At 43.2% G+C, this 18057-nt stretch overlaps 1 protein-coding gene across 7 annotated transcripts in view; it reads left to right on the forward strand.

The window, feature by feature from the left end:
- LOC125448266 (electroneutral sodium bicarbonate exchanger 1-like) overlaps positions 1-18057 on the forward strand; it is a 383257-nt gene that overhangs the window by 79667 nt on the left and 285533 nt on the right. Inside the window, exon 2 of one of the 7 annotated variants that reach the window (XM_059643484.1) lies at positions 2436-2532. The exons of the other annotated variants lie outside the window; for them this stretch is intronic. The gene's annotated coding sequence lies outside the window, so the exon portion shown is untranslated. The remainder of the gene's footprint in view (positions 1-2435; positions 2533-18057) is intronic. 7 annotated transcript variants of the gene reach the window in all.

Raw genomic sequence — 18057 nt, forward strand, 5'->3', positions numbered from 1 at the left:
GATCCAAGGGTCTGAAAGGAGGTAGCTAATTGAGTTGGTTGGATGCATTGGTGATTTTTCTAAAATTAGCTAGTTTGGAAAGGTTTCATTGGGTGGTAAAGTGGCAAACATAATCCCTCTCCTCAAGAAGGGAGAGAGGCAGAAAACCAGAAATTGCAGGTCAGTTAGCTTAAGGTGTGTCATTGGGTAGGTATTGGAATTGATTATTAAAGAAGTTTTTGCAGGGCACTTAAAGCTCCAAGATAAGCAGAGTGTCAGCCAGCTTCTGAGAGAGGGAAGTCACAGCTCTTTGCAGGGGTATGCTGTGTAAAAGTGTAAATGCACTGTACTTGGATGTCCAGAAGGCGTTTGACAAGATGCCATGTAAAAATGAAGGTCATTGCTTAAAGGAGGAGCTCATTGTGTAGAGGTTAACGTATTAGCCTAGATAGAAGTGTGGCTGGCTGGCAGTTAACAGAATATGTATAAATGAGTCTGGCTGTTTGGTAGGATATGACTAGTGGAATCTCACAGGGTTTTTATTTTTTCAGTCTATGGGTGTCACTGAGCCAGCATTCATTGCCCATCCCTAGTTGCCCTTGAAGGTGGTGATGAGTTGCCTCGAACCACTGCAGTCAATTTTGGTGTATGTACTGTGCTGTTTGGAAGGATTTCCAGGATTTTGTTAATGATGTAGAAGTATAACATTGCTTCAATGTCAAGATGGTGAGTGGCTTGGAGGGGAACCTGCAGTGCATCTTATAGGTAGATAGTACACTGCTGCTACTGGGTGTTGAAAGAGGGAAAGGATAGTTGTGGATGTGGAGCCAGTCAAACAGGCTGCTTTGTCCTTGGTGGTGTTGAGCTCCTCCAGGCAAGTGGGGAGTATACCATTACACAGGCTTTCTGGTATCGGTAGGTGTTACTTGCCACATGATTCTGAGCAACTGATCTGTTCTTGTGGCCAGAGTATTTATATGCTGAGTTTAGTTCAATTTCTGCACAATGGTAACCTTAATGTTATTAGGTGATTCAGCAGTAGAAATGCTATCGAATCCAAGGGTGATGGTTAATTACCTGTTAATTGAGATGATCATTAGTCTGGCACTTGTATGGCATGAATGTTACTTGCCTTTGTGAACTGAAGCCTGGAGGTTATCCAGGTCTTGCTGCATTTGAAGATGGATTGCTTCAGTATCTGGGTTGTAAAATGGTGCTGAAGATTTTGCAGTTATCCACACTTCTTTCTTTATGATGGAGAGAAGGTCATTGAAGCAACTGAAGATGGTTCAGCCAAGGACACTGCCCTGAGGCATGTCCTGGAGCTGAAATGACTGTCCTCCAACAGCCAAACTGTTTTCCTGTGTGCCAGGTATGATTCCAACCAGCAGAAAGTTTATCCCGATACCCATTGATTCCAGTTTTGCTAGGGTTCCTTGATGCCACACTTGATCAGATGTTGCCTTGATGTCAAGGGCTGGCACACTCTTCACCTCTGGAATTCAGCTATTTTGTCCATGTTTAAACCAAGGCTGTAATGAGGTCAGGAGCTGAGTGTCCCTAGCAGAACCCAAACTGGGCGTCACTGAGTAGATTTTGCTGAGTAACTTCTGCTTGATAGTGCTGTTGGTGACACCTTCCATCACTTTACTAATCATCAAGAGTAAAGTGGGATGATAATTGGCTAGGCTGGATTTGTCCTGCGTTTTGTGTACAAGTCACAGGCAGTTTTCCACATTGTCTGGTAGATGCCAGTGTTGTAACTGTACTGGAACAGCCTGGCTAAAGGTATGGCAAATTCTGGAGCACAAGTCTTTAGTGCTATTGCCAGAATGTTGTCAGGGCCCAAAGCCTTTGCAGTGTCCAATGTCTTCAGCCATTTCTTGATATCACTGAATCAAATTGGCTGAAGCCTGGCATCTATGATGCTAGGGACCTTTGGAGGAGGCAGAGATATATCATCCACTCAGCTCTTTTGACTAAAGATTGTTGCAAATGCTTCAGCCTTGTATTTTGGTATGTTTGGTTGGGCTGCCTCCATGAGGATGGTGATATTTGTGGAGCTGCCACCTCTAGTTGTTTAATTGTCCACCACCATTTTATGACTGGATGTGGCAGGACTGAAGAGCTTCACTCTGTTCTGTTGGTTTTAGAATTGCTTTTGTTTAGGTAGGCCTAGTTCTGCTCCTGGTATAACCTCCTGCTTGCATGTGTGCTGGGGTGCAAGCTTTTTACAATTGTGATTTACATACATTAATATCATTTTATTGCAGTGTTTGGATTTTAGACTAGTAGCATTTGGGCACATGCCTCTTTTATGGAGGCATTTAAAAAAAATTAGCTAGATTTCTGGAACCAAGATTTTAAACCAGTATGTGACTGCTTGTGTTAATGGAAGTTTAAACCATTGCTAAATGGAAACAAGAAGTTGAAGCTTTTCATTTTGCCCTCATCAGAACTAGGATGCAAAAGACTTTGATGTTATGGACCAGACCAAACCCTCTCCAAAATATATTCCGAAGATAGTCCAGCCCCTACCTTTTTCTTTCAAAGGTAAGTGTGAGGTGTTGCATTCCAGATGCAATTAGATTTGGTAAATTACTCGACATCAAACAAAATATGCTTTTTTAACTGTAGCATAAAAGTAGACCAAAAAACACAATTGGCTTAACTGTAACTCTATCAAAATACTTAACATATCATTATTTTGTTAACTACTACTAATTAACTGTTCCAACAAATGTGCTTTTGACAAAAGGCAAATACAGTAAAGATGTCTGTCAGGCAATTCTCCAGTCCAGGAGGAAAAAAACATCGAGACTAGTCTGAGTGAGAGTAGCAGAGAGGCACTGTAGCTTCGAAACCCAGCTTCAAGACCCCAGCAACAACTACTGAATAACAAACTAAAACTAAAACTCCTGGCTCTGGGGAAGTTTGCCCCATCCATTCTGTAGAGATAGCTAGAGAGATGGTGGAAGCATATGGTAATCTTTCAGGAATGACTGAAGTCAGGGAGGATCTCGTAGGACTGGAAAATTACTAATGTAACCCCCCCCCCGGGTGAAATTTCTGAATACTTGGAAGCATATAGTAAAATAGGGAAAAGTCAGCATTGTTTCATCCAGGGGAGGTCATCCCTGACAAATCTATTAGAATTCTTTTGAGGAGGTAACGAGCAGGGTAGACCAAGGGGAGTGAGTGGATGTTATCTAGCTGGACTTCCAGAAGGCCTTTGACAAGGTGCTGCACAAGAGTCTGCTGAGTAAGATAAGGGCCCTTATGCTGTTAGAGGCAAGGTGCTAGCATGGATAGAAGGCTGGCTGTCTGGCAGAAGGCAGAGTGTGGGCAAAGAAGTGGTGGATAGAATACGATGAGGGAAAGTGTGAGGATTTGCACTTCCTTTGGAAGAAAAGACATATACTGTTTTCTAAATGGGGAGAAAATTCAGAAATCTGAAGTACAAAGGGACTTGGGAGTCCCAGTCCAGGATTCTCTTAAGGTAAACTTATAGGTTGAGTTGGTAGTTGGGAAGGCAAATACAGTGGTCATTTATTTTGGGAGGACTAGAACATTAAAAGCAGGGATGTACTCCTGAAGCTTTATAAAGCTCCAGTCAGAGCACATTTAGAGTACTATGAGCAATTTTGGGCCCCATACCTCAAGAAGGATATACTGGCCCTGGCATGGGTCCAGAGGAGGTTCACAAGGATCACAGGAATGAAAGACTTAACATAAGAGGACTCTGGGATTTTGTACTCATTGGAATTTAGAAGGATGAAGGGGGATCTAATTGAAACCTAAAGAATACTGAACAGCCTGGACAGAGTGGACATTGGGAAAATATCTCCATTTGTAGGAGAGACTAGGACCCGAGGGCACAGCCTTATTTCAAAGGAGACCCTTTAGAACGGAGATAAGGAAAAACTACTTCAACCAGAAAGTGGTGAGTCTATGGAATTCACTGCCACAGAAGGCTGTGGAGACCAGGTTATTTCAGTCTTAAATATACTCAATATGCTCTTGTTTGTTGAAAGGATCAAGGGTTACAGGGAGAAAAGGAGAGAATGGGGTCGAGAAACTTATCAGCCATGATTGAATGGTGGAGTAGACTCACTGGGCCAAATGGCCTAATTTCTCTTCCTATGTCTTACGGTCATTCAGGCTGCTTCTATTATTCCAACTTTTAAAATAAACCCAAGGCCTCAAGCTGTTTAGTTCATGGACTTTCGTTAGACAGCTGTGTACCTCTGCCTTAGAACCTCTCTTCAAAAGAAAATAGGACAAAATAGGCTTCTCAAATCCATAGTATCATCACATCTTATCCCTTTTTAAAAAAAAATCAACATACAAAGACTGCTTCATTTTTAAAATCCCTAAGCCTTACAGCATGAGTGCATTACCATACATATGTTACATTGAGTGTAAGTATGCAAACATTCATGACTAGAGTCTATTACAGGTCACTTTTCTCCCCCTGTCACAAAACACCTCCATCTTTTTGCAGAGTTGTGACAATGTGTTAGTAATTATGGTTTTTTTGTCCTGCATGTATAATTTTCAATTTGAATGGCTGCACTAATAACCTCTATCTAAACAGTCTGGAATTTTTTATGAAAACCAAAACACTGTGTGGATGCTGTAAATCAGGAACAAAAACAAAGTTGCTGGAAACGCTCAGCAGGTCTGGCAGCATCTGTGAAGGAGGAAACAGTTAACATTTTTGGGTCTGGTTTCTGAGGAAGGGTCACTGGACCCGAAACGTTAACTGTTTTCTCCTTCATAGATGCTGCCAGACCTGCTGACCTCTTCCAGCAACTTTGTTTTCGTTGTTGTTGTGGAATTTTTATGATCAGTGTATATAATTGTCTCCAGCATATTGCTGGTGATTATAAATGTTGAAATGTTACAACGCCACATCAAACTCAAGGTTGTCTAAATTGTGGAATATTTCTGTTGATGATCATCCAGTTTTCTAGAAAAATATCCAATAAGTCTTTGTATCTTATGTTCTTGTAAGAATACAGCTCTGACACCCACACAACTTGCATTGGTGACTACCTTGAATGGCTTCGTGTAATTAGGTGTCGCTACCACTGGGGCAGTGGTTAACACAGGTTTCACCCTCTCAAATGCCTTCTGGCATTCCTCTGTCCTCTGAAATTTTCTGCATGTCTTCAAGTCAGTCAATGGAGCAACCACACTGCTAAAACTCACTATGAACTTCTGATAAAAATGCAGTCCCAGGAATCATAGGACTGCTGTATTTTTCAATGGTATAGAAACCTGCCGAATAATCTTTGTTTCCATATCCCATGAGGCCATTTGTCCACATTCAGTGACATGGCTAAGGGACATGACTCAGGCTTTTGTGAACTCACTCTTAGCCAGTTTGATCACCAAGCCTGCCTCCCAAAGTTGATTGAACAATTCTGATAGATGCTCCAAATGTTCCTTTCATGTATGACTAAAAATCATCAGTTTGTCGGTTATAACCACACAATTGGGTAATCTCAACATTTTACTTTATTGGTTAGTCTTTGAAATGCAGCTGGTGCATTTTTTCACATCAAATGACATGACTTTAATCTGGTATAGTCCATTCAGTGTCATGAAAACCAAAATTTCCTTCACTCTTTCAGATAAAGGCACCTACCAGTACCCTCTGAATAAGTCCAATTTGAAATATAAAAACAGTTAACATTTTGGGTCCAGTGACCCTTCCTCAGAACTCTCTCTCCCTTCACAGATGCTGCCAGACCTGCTGAGCTTTTCTAGCAACTTTGTTTTTGTTCCTGATTTACAGCATCTGCAGTTCTTTGGTTTTAATTGTAAATGCTACATGATTGCCACAATTATTTCTCCTTCCCTCCGACGTAGGCAGCTTGTTTGCCAATTCCAAAAGCTTTGTCTTGCTCACTTTCTGTAAAACTCCCAAAGTGATTTCTTCCACCACCAGGAATTTCTTAGTGGCCAAAAGAGCCATTATTACAGAAAGCACACCCTGTTTAAACCAACTGAATGCACTACCCAAAATAAAAGACACCAACACTTATCACTCACTGCTTTTTTGAGTCCAACAATCCTAAACCTAACTTGGAATTCGAGATTTTGATCCCAGTAAGAGCCCCTAGTTTGCTATGGATGAGACCAAACACCCTCAATATATTAAGATAGGGTCTAGACCCTAACATTTTCATCTTAATTGTAAGGTGTTGCATTCCAGATGCTACTCAAATTTAAACAAAACACGCTTGATTTTAACAGTGGTGTAAAAACACAGACTAAATGAAAAGAACAGAATTGTAAGTCTATTGAAATGCTTAACAAAATATTCAGTATATTACCTACTACTAATTAACTGTTCCAATATAAATCGCATCACAAACACCCTTAGCAAAAAGCAAAATTCGGTGAAATAGATTGTCTCTCAGGCAATTCGCCAGTCCAGGAGGAAACAAACATCAAGTGAAAAGTCTGAGTGAGTAGCAGAGAGATATACTGTATAGCTTCCAAACTTAGCTTCAAGACCCCAGCAACAGCAACTACTGAAAAACTAAAACTAAAACTCCTGGCTCGGATGTTCACCCCATTCAGGCTGCATCTATAGTTCCAACTTTACCAAGGAAAAACCAAGTCTCTCAAACTGTTTACTTTATGGGTTCTCAATCAACAGCTCTGTACCTCTGCCTTAAAGCCTCTTCAAAAGAAAACAACAGGACAAAATGTACCCCTTAAAGCATTGTCACGCTACAGAATGAGAATGATAGTCTCCATGACCCTTTTCTGACAAAGATTTAAAGTTTTAGCAAAGACCTATAGCTTGGGTTGTCGTTGAGGTTGTTGACTTGCTCACCGAGCTGGCTTGTTTTCAATCAGACGGTTTTGTTACCATCCTAGGTGACATCAGTGGAGCCTCCAATGAAGTGATGTTATTCTACTCTGCTTACAATTTATACTGTCTAGTTCATTATGGTGAGTAGTGTAATTTCTGGTTTTGATCTGTATGGGTTGTATATGAGGTCCAATTTTAAATGTTTGAACCATGCCTCTGGGAATTCCTGTACATGTCTGTTTGGCTTGGACTGCTATGGTTACATTGTCCTAGTTAAACTGATGGCCTTCATTGTTTGACTGTACTGATATTAAGGAAAGTTTGTGTTGTTTTTGCTGCTAGCTGATGTTCATGTATTCTGATGGCTAGTTTCATTCCTGTCTGTCCAATGTAATGTTTGTGGCAGTCATTGCATGGTATTTTGTAAACTACGTCGGTTCTGCATGTTGTGGGAATGAAGCCTTTAATCCTTGTGTTGTAGAGTGGCTGTAGACTTGTGTGCTGCCATGATTCCTAGCGATTTTAGGAGTCTTGTTGTGTCAGTTCTGATATGTTCTTGATGTAGGGCAGTGCAGCCAGTGTGTTAGGCATACTGTGTCGACAATAGACAACAAGAGGACATAGTATGCTCTAACATTACCCTGCATCAAGAACATATCAGAACTGACAACGAGACTCCTACTATCACTAGGAATCATGGTAGCACATAAACCTACTACAACATTATGACAAACATTCAGAAAAATTAAAGACCCCACTCCCACAACATGTAGAACCAACATGGTTTACATAATACTATGCAATGACTACCACAAACATTACATTGGACAAACAGGAAGGAAATTAGCCATCAGAATACATGGACATCAACTAGCAGCACAACGACACGATGAACTCTCCTTAATATCAGTACTCGGACAATGAAGGCCATCAGTTTAACTGGGACAAGGTAACCACAGTAGTCCAAGCCAAACATAGACATGCACAGGAATTCCTAGAGGCATGATTCTCAACTCATAATGCAATCAACAAACATAGTATTAGACCCTGTATACAACCCATACAGATCAAAACCAGAAGTGACATTACTCACCATAACGGACAGGACAGTATAAATTGTAAGCAGAGTAGAATAACATCACTTAATCGGAGGCTCCACTGATGATGTCACCTAGTTTGGTGATGAAACGTCTGAGTGAAAACAAGCCAGCTCGGCAAGCAAGTCGCAAACCTCACTGACAAAGGTACTGTGCATGTACGAATTTGTTTTGCCCACATAAACCAGGGTCTGGATTATTCAGAGAAAGCTTCTCCAGCATCTGCAGTTTCTACGGAGATAACAAGGTATAGAGCTGGATGAACACAGCAGGTCATGCAGCATCATAGGAGCAGGAAAGCTGACATTTCGGGCCTAGACCCCACTCCAGAAAAACTTTCCTGAAGAAGGGTCTAGGCCCGAAATGTCAGCTTTCCTGCTCCTATGATGCTGCTTGGCCTGCTGTGTTCATCTAGCTCTATACCTTGTTATCTCTGGATTATTTATGTAGCTTCTAGCATGTGCAAACGTGTTGGCCCACAAATTGGATCTGGTGAGGGCGGGGAAGAGTGGGTGGTGGTTCCAAAGCTAGGGCTGCTTTGGGGTGGTGGGGTGCTTTCGAGAACAGGGAAATGGAAAAGAGTTGGGGAAGAGTGGGTCTTGTGCAGGGGAAGTGAGGGAATAGGCTTGGTTTGAGAGACACTAGGAGCAGATCTCGAGTGGGACAAGTTTCAGGTGTCTGGAAGTTTTAAGCGGTCTGAGAAAATTGTATTTGGGTGTGTGTGAGGTACTTGTGGGATCAACAATCAGTGGTTAGACTATGTATTTGAAGAATCCAATGTTTCTTGAGTAATTATTTAGTTAAATTCATCAATTCCTCAATTCTGATTTAAATGGATACTTTGGAGGGTCCCATCCATAGAGGAATTGCTAGTTGTAAATTCAATTTCCTAGACAATTCCTCCAGAGTCTGCTCCAATGGGGCTTATGTTGGTTCCCCCTGCACTATTCCCACCTTTGCTGGAGTGAAAAATCTAGGCCTACACCCTAAATCTACTCCTGTGCAATATCTGGCATTCAATCAACCACCTTTCAGTGGATACAGGATGGAGGGAAATGTACAAAGAAACTTTTACTTTAATGTTAATGAAGTGAATCTGGAATTAGCCAGGAAGCTTACAAGTATTTGTCTGCCTCATCCTTTGTAACTAGTGGAGAGTCACAGAGATCCATTCTGAGTGCATATTATTTGCAATATATGTTAATACTTGGATGAGGTAAATGAACTGTAGCCAAATTTCTGTTTGACACAAACAGTTGAGATGCAAATGGTGTGGATGACCAAAGTCTATGGAGGATTATAGACAAGTTAAGCTAGTGAGCTAAAACTTAGCAGGTGGCATATAATGTGGGGAGATGTGAGGTTATGCAGTTTGGGGAAATAGAGGATTGAATATTTAAATGGAGAAAGATTGCAGAAAGCTTCAGAACAGAGACATCTGGGAGACCTTATCCATTAATTACGAAAAAGCATCTGAGTTCAAGTGGGTCTCAGGGAAGGCAAATGGAATGTTGGCCTTTATTCCAAAGCGAATGGACTATAAAGGAGGAAGGTTTTGCTAAAACTACACAAGGCATGAATTGGACCACAACTGGAATACAGTGAAGAATTTTAATCCCTTAGCTAAGGAAAGACTGGCATTGGAGGCTGTTCAGAGAATTCCATAGACACAAACGAGTTGCCAAAGTCTTACCAGACCATAGGGCTGCTCACTCATTAGAGAGAGATGCCAACTGGTGGTTTATCCTGAGGGTCATCACACCTTGGGCAAGGGGAGAGGTTGAGGAGAGTGTGGGGATTGAACCCATGTTATGGGAGGAAAAAATGGGGCAGCATGGTGGCTCAGTTACACCTGCTGCCTCTCAGCACCAGGGGCCTGGGTTTGATTCCACCCTCTGGCGACTGTCTGTCTGTGTGGAGTTTGTACATCGTCCCTGCATCCCGATGTGGATTTCCTCCAGGTGCTCAGGTTCTCTCTCAGCCTAACGATGTGCAGTTAGGTGGATTGGCCATGCTAAGTTGTCACTGTTCAGGGGGATGTGTAAGCTAAATGGATTAGGCATGGGAAATGCAAGGACACAGGATTTGGGTGGGATGCTTTTTGGAGGGCCAGTGTAGACTTGATGGTCTGAATGGCCTGCTTCCACACTGTAGAGCTTCTGTGATGAAAAGTTTTGAGAACAGTTTATAGCTCGGGTTGTGGATGAGGTTGTAGAGTTGCTAGCCAAACTGGTGTGCTTGATTGCAGATGTTTTGTCACCCTGCTAGGTAACACTGTCCGTGCATCTCTTCTGGTGAAGCATTGGTGTTCTCTCCCACTTGTTATTTATATGCCTCGGTTATACGGAGTTTTCAAAAGGAATAGATATCCAAAAAGCACAATCCTCCATTACCTCTGTGATAGACCACAACAAGAAGACACAATATGGCCAGACACTAGTCACCCTACTGTATATCAGATGACCAAGACTACTCAGAGCCCTAAGAATCAGGGTAACCCATAAACCAACAACCACCCTGTACAGCTACCTACAAATGTAAAGGATCTCGTACCCACAGCCAATAAAACTAATGTAATATACAAAATACCATGCAAGGACTGTGAAAAATATTACATAAGCCAAACTGGAAGAAAACTGATTATAAGGATACATGAATACCAACTAGCCACCAAGAGACTCAACCAATTCTCACTGGTCTCAATACACACGGACAGAGAAGGACACAGTTTGACTGGGACAATACACCCATAATAGCATGAACCAAACAGACGCGCCAGCGAATTCCTGGAGACCTGGCATCCCAACCGGACCGCCATCAACAGACACATTAAACTGAACCTGATATACAAACCACTGAAAAACAGAACTGGAAGTAATACCAACCACCCCAGCAAACCGAAGCATATAAATAACAAGCGGGACAGAACAGCAATGCTTCACTGGAGGCACACTGATGTTACAGAGTAGGGTGATGAACCATCTGCAACCAAATACGCAGGCTCAGATTCTACGATTCTAAGATTTATTTGGCTGATCCTGGGTATGGAGGGACTATTTTGAGGAAAGATTGAGTAGATTGGGTCCGTACTTAGTGGAATATAGAAGAAAGAGAGGTGACCTCATTGAAACATACAAGATTTTTTGGAGACTTGATAGAGGAGAAGCGGAGAAGTTTTTCCTCTCTGTGGGAGAGTTGAGGACCAGAGGGTATAATTTCAGAATAAGGGGTCACAAATTTAACACCAAGATGAGGAGGAATTTCTTCTGGGGGTAGTGAATCTGCAGAATCCTTTACCACAGAGGGCTGTTGAGGCTGGATCATTTTTATGTTAGAGGATGTGAAGACTGATTTTTATTTTAAACCAGTAAGGGGACCAAGGGTTGAGGGGAAAAGGCAAAGTGGAATTGAGGATTTTCGGACTAGACATAATCGCATAGAAGCAGAGCAGACTTGATGGACTGCATGTTCTATATCTGCTCCTATGTCTTCTGGTCTTAAGTCAGAAGTGTGGAATGCTATCCACTTGCCTGGATGAATGCAGCTCCAACAACATTCAAAAGACTTTACATCATCCAAGACAAAGCAACCTGATGGGCACCACATTCTCAACATTCTGTTCCTCCACTGCTGACTCTCAGTAGCAGCAGTGTCACCATCTATAAGATGCACTGCAGAAATTCAGCAAGGTTCTTTAAACAGCACCTTCCAAACCCATGATTGGCATAAGAAAAGCATGGGCAGCAGATATAAAGGAATTATATCGCCATTCCTTTGTTCCTAGTGAATACCCTGGAAATCACTCCTTAGTAGTCTTGAGTCTAACCTGCAGTACATGGATGGCAGCTGTTGAAGAAGGCAACTCGCCACCACCTTTTCAAGAAGCAATTAAGAAAATGCAATAAATGCTAGATCAACCAGTCATACCCATGAATAAACAAAGTAAATATGCCATGACATTCAGTTAGCTACCTAAACAATTGAAAACCCATTTTAGCACAAAATAGAAATCTATCTAGTCGGCAATAATGAAAAGAATGAAAGCGTTAACTATTTTCCAGCTGACTGGTACTATTAATTGGGAACTTTTGGATGTTCATTGGAAACATCTCCACTGTGGTTCTTGTCATCAATCTATCACAACATGGAGAAGATATTTCCTCCTGCCATTTAGAATGTGGTCCGAGGGCAGCTATTAGTTTAAAGTCCAAATGATCTGAAGCCTGGTTCACACTTCCTAACTGGATGTGGAAGACCAAGCTTTGCTGTTTTTTTTTGTTTTAAATGTTTCTGGCCATAAAGAAGAGATGGTTACCTCCTGGTAGTTTGCCAGAGTTGGATAGGTACAGAAGAATTTCACCAACTTGTGCATGGCCATGATGGTTAGAGAGGAGGGAGATAGGAAAATTGCTACTATAAGACATATTTTTAAAATGTCAAAGAAAATACAATTTTATTTTGGGTTTCAGATTATTTTAACCTTTTTTCTATTCTGATATGGTATTCTCAATCTGTATAAGTGAGCACTCAACAGTTTAATGTGGATGCTGCATTTATGTATGTGGGTGCAACATATTGTAATTTTCTTAGTAAGGACTGGTTGATTCACTAGCACAACAGATGACATTCCTTGGTTTGAGCCCTATGAAGATCAGTGAGCACATGGATTCTGGGCTGAGCAGATGTGACTCTGCTGCAGCTGCTAAGCTGATTAAAACATATAACTGGTGCATTAAGCTATGTTCTGAATAATGTTCCTCACTAATGGGTTGGTGAGATTTTTTAATGTATGTTATGCTGCACAATCAGGATCGCACTTGTGCAGTGCACAAGGATAGACTCCTTGGTAAGCTATAAATGGTTCACGTGCAGCAGTAATATGTTGTGCTTATGTGCATCTTATAATATTTATATGGATCGAATGGTGCATTGTGCATTGAGCAGGAAGCAAGGTATCTAAGCAGAAAGACTTCTGCTTTGCTATATTTTTAAAAATAAACCTTTTTTTTGTCATCACTTGGCACTGGATTCTACACAAGTAAACTTCAGTTTTGATGGATGTTGCACAGTTATGAAGAAGTCACAGCTAACTTTCATGTCCAGCATTGGTCATTACTGAAGGAGGTTGAAAGGCTTGGGACAGCAGTAGGGTTGTTCCCCCCCCCCCCCCCCCCCCCCAACACCTGCTCCCCCACCCCCCTCTCCCCCTCCCTAGGGATTATTTTATATTGCAATGTTGCATACAACTGGGGAGAAAAATCATAGTGGCATTAAAGTAGTGTTTTTACAAAAATCTATTTCACTCTTGAGATCTAGAAACGTCATCTCTGGGAAAACTGGCTGTTCGAAATTTTTTCAGTCAATTGGGTAATGAAGAGTCGGTTTGCTTTCTAATTGGCATAAAAAAAACTTGCCAAAATCCTGAAACTCCCTTCCTAAGAACTCTTAGGGTGTACCTACACAGTATAGACTGCAGTGGTTCATGAAGGGGGAATTAAGGTTGAACAATAAATCCTGGCTTACCCAGCAATGGTTCCATCTCATGAAAAAAGTAAGACGGTGCTGTTCCAGGAGGGTGAATATGGCAGATGATTCATGTCAACTAAGTGAAGATGGGATTGCAGGCTGAAAATCAGGAATAAGTCTTAACCAGAGTTGGGAACCCTAAGACAGCAGACGCTGCAAACCATGGGGTCCTGGATGTTTTATTTCTGATGGCCAACTTGTGAAGGAAGACTTTTATACTCTTTCTTTAGCAATAAATGCCAAAATTCTATTTGCTTTCCTTTGTTAGCGGCTGTACTTGCACACTATTCTTTGTGATTGTATTCTTGTGCATAACTGCTTTGCTTTGCTTTGAAGCATGTTTGAAATAAGTGCACCAAGGCCAGTATTCCATCACAAAGTTACCCTTTATTTACTTACGCACAATACACGAGGATGTGACCAGCCACCTTGGAATCAGTCCCCAAGACTGAGGAGATTCTAAATCTCGTGGTTATAGTCTTTTTTTCTGAGGAGATTCTAAATCTCGTGGTTATAGTCTTTTTTTCTGAGGAGATTCTAAATCTCGTGGTTGTAGTCTTTTTTTCCTGAGGAGATTCTCATCTGTTGGTTATATTTTATCATTTTTTTAAAAAATCTTTTCCTACCCTACTGTCATGCAGCAGTAGTGCTTATTTCCCCAGTGCCCATGTTTGTTGTGTAAGTGCAGGCCAATATGAAAACCACCAGTTACGTAGATAACTTTATTAATATTCTAATCTCCTGGTTATATTGGTCAGCCGGGGGACATGTACACGTGTGCACGCGGATGCACACATACACGCACGTACACACGTTTGCCCCCAGGTCCAGTGTCTCTGACACAGATGCGCGTACCTGACTGTAGGATGTCTCTTGCATTCGGATCATCTCAAGAGTTTCCTCCTCTTCGTCCAGCAAAAATGCTATTGGGGCTGCATCCATCTTGGTCTCTGATGTTTCCTTGATAGATGGAGGGGGAAGAACCTACGGTTTCTGACAGGCCAAGTATGTTTTGATCCACATGTTTGTTCAGGACTGTATCACCTACCAGACCTTTTGTAAGTCTTTGGACCTTACCTCAATGATAATGGGAACTGCAGATGCTGGAGAATCCAAGATAATAAAATGTGAGGCTGGATGAACACAGCAGGCCCAGCAGCATCTCAGGAGCACAAAAGCTGACGTTTCAGGCCTAGACCCTTCATCAGAGAGGGGAATGGGGTGAGGGTTCTGGAATAAATAGGGAGAGAGGGGGAGGCGGAAAGAAGATAGGTGGAGAGGAGAGTATAGGTAGGGAGGGGATAGGTCAGTCCAGGGAAGACTGACAGGTCAAGGAGGTGGGATGAGGTTAGTAGGTAAGAGATGGGGGTGCGGCTTGGGGTGGGAGGAAGGGATGGGTGAGGGGAAGAACAGGTTAGGGAGGCAGAGACAGGTTGGACTGGTTTTGGGATGCAGTGGGTGGAGGGGATGAACTGGGCTGGTTTTGGGATGCAGTAGGGGAAGGGGAGATTTTGATGCTGGTGAAGTCCACATTGATACCATTGGGCTGCAGGGTTCCCAAGCGGAATATGAGTTGCTGTTCCTGCAACCTTCGGGTGGCATCCTTGTGGCACTGCAGGAGGCACAGGATGGACATGTCGTCTAAAGAATGGGAGGGGGAGTGGAAATGGTTCGCGACTGGGAGGTGCAGTTGTTTGTTGTGAACTAAGCGGAGGTGTTCTGCAAAGCGATCCCCAAGCCTCCGCTTGGTTTCCCCAGTGTAGAGGAAGCCACACCGGGTACAGCGGATACAGTATACCACCTTGGTTTACCTCAAGTCCACTGCACACTGTACCCACACAGGGCCATTTCCATGGTTCCAACACCAAACTTCATCCCCAAACTAAATTGTCTCTTGCTTAGAGGAGGCATTTGGCTGTCACTGACGTTTCTGCTGCCGTATCACCCTCAACCCCCACCCTTGTCGCGTATACCACGTTGAACCTGGTGTGGAGCCTTCTCCCAATCAGCAACTCTGCTGGAGCTATCCCTGTTGTTGCACGAGGGGTGGTCCTGTAATCAAAAGGGAACTGAGAGAGTTTGGTATCGAGTGAGGCTGTAACCTGCTTCTTTAAGCCTGCCTTCAATGTTTGGATCTCTCTTTCACTAGAGCATTGGCTGATGGATAGTATGGAGCTGTTACGTGCTAAATGCCATTCAACTTCAGGAAATACTCAAATTCCTTGCTGGTAGATGATGTCTTATTGTCTGTGACCAATACCTACGCTGGCCCATGTATCACGAATGATGCCTGCAGCTTCTCCATTGTCATCCCTGAGCTTGCCGAAATGAGCTTTGTCCCTAGCCACTTTGAACAGGTATTCACAATGACAAAGAATGCAGAACCCACGAAAGGACTAGCACAGTCAACATGCAATTACATCCAGGGTTTACTTGGCCATTCCCTCAAATGTGAGGGCACTGCTGGTAGAAACTTTTCTTTGGCACTCCTGACACTGCCCCAAAGCAGCTGTGTTGACATTCAACCCCAGCCACCAGACATAGCTTCTTGATAAACATCTTGGAAACCCCCAGATGACCCTGGTGGAGCTCAGCCAGCATCTGGCAGTAACCTTTACTTGGGACAAATCACCCTTACTCCCCACAGTAATATGCTGAACTTTACGGTGATCTGGTCTCACCTGGTCCAGAAAGGTTTCAATTGTGGTCATGATGGCCCTTCATTTCCCCCACCACCACCAGCTGTTTTAGTTTTGCTAGGACTAGATCTTTTTGTGGCAACAGTCTAATATTGTCCGTGGTGATTGGAAGGGTATCCAGGAAGTTTAAAACCAAAACAGAATCTTCTAGGGGAGGCACTGCTGGTGGAGTATCTGCCAGTGGGATGCAGCTCAAGGCATGAGGCACTTGTTCTAACTAGTGCTTGCAGATGCTGGGAATAAGGGTTCCCAACGCTGAATTCGACCAGAAGCTATGACCAGCACCACCTTGTCTTCCTTCAGTAGGCCTAGCAGGGCTTTGTGATCTGTTACCATGACAAATTCCCATCTGTGAAAAGGTAATGGGTGGAACTTCTTCACACCAAAGATGACTGCCAAACCTTCCTAGATAATAAAATGTGAGGCTGGATGAACACAGCAGGCCAAGCAGCATCTCAGGAGCACAAAAGCTGACGTTTCGGGCCTAGACCCTTCATCAGAGAGGGGGATGGGGGGAGGGAACTGGAATAAATAGGGAGAGAGGGGGAGGCGGACCGAAGATGGAGAGTAAAGAAGATAGGTGGAGAGGGTGTAGGTAGGGAGGGGATAGGTCAGTCCAGGGAAGACGGACAGGTCAAGGAGGTGGGATGAGGTTAGTAGGTAGCTGGGGGTGCGGCTTGGGGTGGGAGGAAGGGATGGGTGAGAGGAAGAACCGGTTAGGGAGGCAGAGACAGGTTGGACTGGTTTTGGGATGCAGTGGGTGGGGGGGAAGATCTGGGCTGGTTGTGTGGTGCAGTGGGGGGAGGGGATGCACTGGGCTGGTTGAGGGATGCAGTAGGGGAAGGGGAGATTTTGAAACTGGTGAAGTCCACATTGATACCATATGGCTGCAGGGTTCCCAGGCGGAATATGAGTTGCTGTTCCTGCAACCTTCGGGTGGCATCATTGTGGCAGTGCAGGAGGCCCATGATGGACATGTCATCAAGAGAATGGGAGGGGGAGTGGAAATGGTTTGTGACTGGGAGGTGCAGTTGTTTGTTGCAAACCTTCCTTCTGTATCTGGGCATATTTGGGTTTGGCGTTAGCCAAAGTACAACAAGTATACACTAAATCAGGCATTCCTCTCCACTGGGCCACAGGTGAGCCGACACCACCCCGATACCATACGGGAGACATAGCATGTCAACACTACCTCTTGCTTTCGATCATAGTGGGTTAAAACCTTAGATGACGATAGCTACTTTTTCACTTCCTTAAAGTCTACTTCTTGGCTATGTGGCTATTTCCAAGGCTGACCCTCTTGCAATAGCAGGTGTAAGGGCACCAAGATGGAGTCCAGGTTATCTATGAATTTTCTGTAATAATTCACCAGCCCAAGGAAAGACGGAAGCTCTGGTACAGATGTGGAAGCCAGGGCTCCTTTGATCACAATCTTATCTTCCAATGGGTGTAACACAGTTTGGGTTGGCTGTAACCCACAGTAGGTCACTTGGGGTTCTTGGAACACACTTTTCTTTCTAAAAAGGTGTGCACCCACCCAGGAGAAATATCCAAGCACAATGTCCAACTTATCAGTGCCTTTTACTGGTCTTTTCTGTTATTAGCACAGTCAGAAAAATGGCAACCTGGGGCAGACCTTGTAAAGTGTTCTCCATGGTCCAATGGAAATGTGTGCAGACAGTCTTGTACATTGATATACACCCTTATGGGCATTAATTGAAGCATTCCTGGGATGACTCATTTAATCACAATTAGAGGTAGGTGTGGCTCATGTCCAGCCCCACTGCCAACTTTGTGTACAAGCCCTCTGTGCAAGGGATCAGGTATTTATCCAGCTGTGAGAAGCAGTTTACTGTTTGATTCAAATCCCCACAAAAGGTGAACTGAGTCATCAGGCTTCACAATCAGTACGACCCATGCTACC

This window comes from Stegostoma tigrinum, chromosome X (assembly GCF_030684315.1).
Source record: "Stegostoma tigrinum isolate sSteTig4 chromosome X, sSteTig4.hap1, whole genome shotgun sequence".
NCBI classification, from domain to species: Eukaryota; Metazoa; Chordata; class Chondrichthyes; order Orectolobiformes; family Stegostomatidae; genus Stegostoma; species Stegostoma tigrinum.